This window comes from Anopheles nili, unplaced genomic scaffold (assembly GCF_943737925.1).
Source record: "Anopheles nili unplaced genomic scaffold, idAnoNiliSN_F5_01 scaffold_5, whole genome shotgun sequence".
NCBI classification, from domain to species: Eukaryota; Metazoa; Arthropoda; class Insecta; order Diptera; family Culicidae; genus Anopheles; species Anopheles nili.
The window spans coordinates 72,501-77,500 of NW_026525527.1; positions in this window are offsets into that span (position 1 = coordinate 72,501).

The following is a 5,000-nucleotide window of genomic DNA, read 5'->3' on the forward strand; positions in this document are numbered from 1 at the left end:
AACCGGCTGGTCGGTAGAGCGATTCCCAACACCCCATAGACACCGCAATGGGTGAAAATCGGCTGTCCCAGAAATGGGTTTTCACCCAAAAACAGGATGATGGAGACATTGCACGGAGTTGGCGTATATGGACGAAAGTTAGCCACGGTGGTGTTCTAACATCGGTGCTTGGGACGCAAAACCGTCGAACGCATGGTTTCGAGGCAATGTGCGAAAAACGGGCAAAAATGGTGCACGAACAAAGGGGCACGCGCTATATCTGGCAGAAGGAGAACTCTGCGAGGTGTTGTGTGTATGGACGAAAAGTAGGCATTACGGAGTTGAGCAAACGCGCCGAAGACCGCAACTCGATATCTCCAACCGGCTGGTCGGTAGAGCGATTCCCAACACCCCATAGACACCGCAATGGGTGAAAATCGACTAAGTCCCAGAAATGGGTTTTCACCCAAAAACAGGGTGATGGAGACATTGCACGGAGTTGGCGTATATGGACGAAAGTTAGCCACGGTGGTGTTCTAACATCGGTGCTTGGGACGCAAAACCGTCGGACGCATGGTTTCGAAGCGATGTGCGAAAAACGGGCCAAAACGGTGCACGAACAAAGGGGCACGCGCTATATCTGGCAGAAGGAGAACTCTGCGAGGTGTTGTGTGTATGGACGAAAAGTAGGCATTACGAAGTTGAGCAAACGCGCCGAAGACCGCAACTCGATATCTCCAACCGGCTGGTCGGTAGAGCGATTCCCAACACCCCATAGACACCGCAATGGGTGAAAATCGGCTGTCCCAGAAATGGGTTTTCACCCAAAAACAGGATGATGGAGACATTGCACGGAGTTGGCGTATATGGACGAAAGTTAGCCACGGTGGTGTTCTAACATCGGTGCTTGGGACGCAAAACCGTCGAACGCATGGTTTCGAGGCAATGTGCGAAAAACGGGCAAAAATGGTGCACGAACAAAGGGGCACGCGCTATATCTGGCAGAAGGAGAACTCTGCGAGGTGTTGTGTGTATGGACGAAAAGTAGGCATTACGGAGTTGAGCAATTGCGCTGAAGACCGCAACTCGATATCTCCAACCGGCTGGTCGGTAGAGCGATTCCCAACACCCCATAGACACCGCAATGGGTGAAAATCGACTAAGTCCCAGAAATGGGTTTTCACCCAAAAACAGGGTGATGGAGACATTGCACGGAGTTGGCGTATATGGACGAAAGTTAGCCACGGTGGTGTTCTAACATCGGTGCTTGGGACGCAAAACCGTCGGACGCATGGTTTCGAAGCGATGTGCGAAAAACGGGCCAAAACGGTGCACGAACAAAGGGGCACGCGCTATATCTGGCAGAAGGAGAACTCTGCGAGGTGTTGTGTGTATGGACGAAAAGTAGGCATTACGAAGTTGAGCAAACGCGCCGAAGACCGCAACTCGATATCTCCAACCGGCTGGTCGGTAGAGCGATTCCCAACACCCCATAGACACCGCAATGGGTGAAAATCGGCTGTCCCAGAAATGGGTTTTCACCCAAAAACAGGATGATGGAGACATTGCACGGAGTTGGCGTATATGGACGAAAGTTAGCCACGGTGGTGTTCTAACATCGGTGCTTGGGACGCAAAACCGTCGAACGCATGGTTTCGAGGCAATGTGCGAAAAACGGGCAAAAATGGTGCACGAACAAAGGGGCACGCGCTATATCTGGCAGAAGGAGAACTCTGCGAGGTGTTGTGTGTATGGACGAAAAGTAGGCATTACGGAGTTGAGCAATTGCGCTGAAGACCGCAACTCGATATCTCCAACCGGCTGGTCGGTAGAGCGATTCCCAACACCCCATAGACACCGCAATGGGTGAAAATCGACTAAGTCCCAGAAATGGGTTTTCACCCAAAAACAGGGTGATGGAGACATTGCACGGAGTTGGCGTATATGGACGAAAGTTAGCCACGGTGGTGTTCTAACATCGGTGCTTGGGACGCAAAACCGTCGGACGCATGGTTTCGAAGCGATGTGCGAAAAACGGGCCAAAACGGTGTACGAACAAAGGGGCACGCGCTATATCTGGCAGAAGGAGAACTCTGCGAGGTGTTGTGTGTATGGACGAAAAGTAGGCATTACGAAGTTGAGCAAACGCGCCGAAGACCGCAACTCGATATCTCCAACCGGCTGGTCGGTAGAGCGATTCTCAACACCTCATAGAAACCGCAATGGGTGAAAATCTGCTAAGTCCCAGAAATGGGTTTTCACCCAAAAACAGGGTGATGGAGACATTGCACGGAGTTGGCGTATATGGACGAAAGTTAGCCACGGTGGTGTTCTAACATCGGTGCTTGGGACGCAAAACCGTCGGACGCATGGTTTCGAAGCGATGTGCGAAAAACGGGCCAAAACGGTGCACGAACAAAGGGGCACGCGCTATATCTGGCAGAAGGAGAACTCTGCGAGGTGTTGTGTGTATGGACGAAAAGTAGGCATTACGGAGTTGAGCAATTGCGCTGAAGACCGCAACTCGATATCTCCAACCGGCTGGTCGGTAGAGCGATTCCCAACACCCCATAGACACCGCAATGGGTGAAAATCGGCTAAGTCCCAATATGTACCTTCAGAGGGGCATATCTCGAAAACTACTCGTCAGATCGGGGCCAAATTCACAGAGAAGACACATGTCGAGGAGTTGTTTCGGATGAGCGATAGTGGTTTTTGGGTGAAAATGTACCCCTAAACCTTGTACAGAGAGGACCCCTTCCGTAGAGCAAAATCCTGAAGGTCGGGGTCGCGCAAGGGTCGACATGGGTCGAGGTGGACTATCATGCGAAACCACTTTTTTCGGTCCCTACGGTGCCCCTAGATGATGAAAAGTACAATCCGAGGTTGATTACGAACACTTTTGTGCACCCCCTTCCGTAGAGCAAAATCCTGAAGGTCGGGGTCGCGCAAGGGTAGACCCCTTCCGTAGAGCAAAATCCTGAAGGTCGGGGTCGCGCAAGGGTCGACATGGGTCGAGGTGGACTATCATGCGAAACCACTTTTTTCGGTCCCTACGGTGCCCCTAGATGATGAAAAGTACAATCCGAGGTTGATTACGAACACTTTTGTGCACCCCCTTCCGTAGAGCAAAATCCTGAAGGTCGGGGTTGCGCACAAGTAGACCCCCTTCCGTAGAGCAAAATCCTGAAGGTCGGGGTCGCGCAAGGGTCGACATGGGTCGAGGTGGACTATCATGCGAAACCACTTTTTTCGGTCCCTACGGTGCCCCTAGATGATGAAAAGTACAATCCGAGGTTGATTACGAACACTTTTGTGCACCCCCTTCCGTAGAGCAAAATCCTGAAGGTCGGGGTTGCGCACAAGTCGACCCCCTTCCGTAGAGCAAAATCCTGAAGGTCGGGGTCGCGCAAGGGTCGACATGGGTCGAGGTGGACTATCATGCGAAACCACTTTTTTCGGTCCCTACGGTGCCCCTAGATGATGAAAAGTACAATCCGAGGTTGATTACGAACACTTTTGTGCACCCCCTTCCGTAGAGCAAAATCCTGAAGGTCGGGGTTGCGCACAAGTAGACCCCCTTCCGTAGAGCAAAATCCTGAAGGTCGGGGTCGCGCAAGGGTCGACATGGGTCGAGGTGGACTATCATGCGAAACCACTTTTTTCGGTCCCTACGGTGCCCCTAGATGATGAAAAGTACAATCCGAGGTTGATTACGAACACTTTTGTGCACCCCCAAAAATGGCCAAAATCCTGAAGGTCCGGGTTCTCGGGGCGGTCGAGGCCCTCGGACGTGCACGAAAAGTCGGTACCCACGCCGAGCTTCAGAATTTGGTCTGCAGAGACTAAGTCCCAACCGAAACTGGCAACCCACAAAAGTATACCAAGGAGTGGTCGGATCGAGTTACAGTGTTCGAGAGTATTGACGAGGATGGTTATACGCAACTTTTTGCTAAAGGTGTCCAAGACCGTCAGACCCTTACTTACGGAGATATAAGACACGTGCGTGGTTGCTCGTGCCGAGCTTCAGAAATGTTGCTCCAGAGACTAAGTCCCAGAAAACCTTCCGACCCCAAAAACTCCCAGAAGGAGTCGTCGGATCGTTTCGCGATGTTCTAGTGAAATGTTCAGCTCGACGGAATGCAACTTTTACCTAAAGGGGTCCAAGACCGTCAGACGCTTAGGTACGGAGATACGGGCATGGGTCGGTTTTCCCCATACAAAATACCCCATGGAAAACTGCAAAACCCAAAAACAGGTCGAAGGAGTGGTCGGATCGTTTCGTGATGTTCTAGTGAAATGTTCCATTCGATAGGGCGCAACTTTTTGCTAAAGGTGTCCAAGACCGTCAGACCCTTACTTACGGAGATATAAGACACGTGCGTGGTTGCCCGTGCCGAGCTTCAGAAATGTTGCTCCAGAGACTAAGTCCCAGAAAACCTTCGGACCCCAAAAACTCCCAGAAGGAGTCGTCGGATCGTTTCGCGATGTTCTAGTGAAATGTTCAGCTCGACGGAATGCAACTTTTACCTAAAGGGGTCCAAGACCGTCAGACGCTTAGGTACGGAGATACGGGCATGGGTCGGTTTTCCCCATACAAAATACCCCATGGAAAACTGCAAAACCCCAAAACAGGTCGAAGGAGTGGTCGGATCGTTTCGTGGTGTTCTAGTGAAATGTTCCATTCGATAGGGCGCAACTTTTTGCTAAAGGTGTCCAAGACCGTCAGACCCTTACTTACGGAGATATAAGACACGTGCGTGGTTGCTCGTGCCGAGCTTCAGAAATGTTGCTCCAGAGACTAAGTCCCAGAAAACCTTCCGACCCCAAAAACTCCCAGAAGGAGTCGTCGGATCGTTTCGCGATGTTCTAGTGAAATGTTCAGCTCGACGAAATGCAACTTTTACCTAAAGGGGTCCAAGACCGTCAGACGCTTAGGTACGGAGATACGGGCATGGGTCGGTTTTCCCCATACAAAATACCCCATGGAAAACTGCAAAACCCCAAAACAGGTCGAAGGA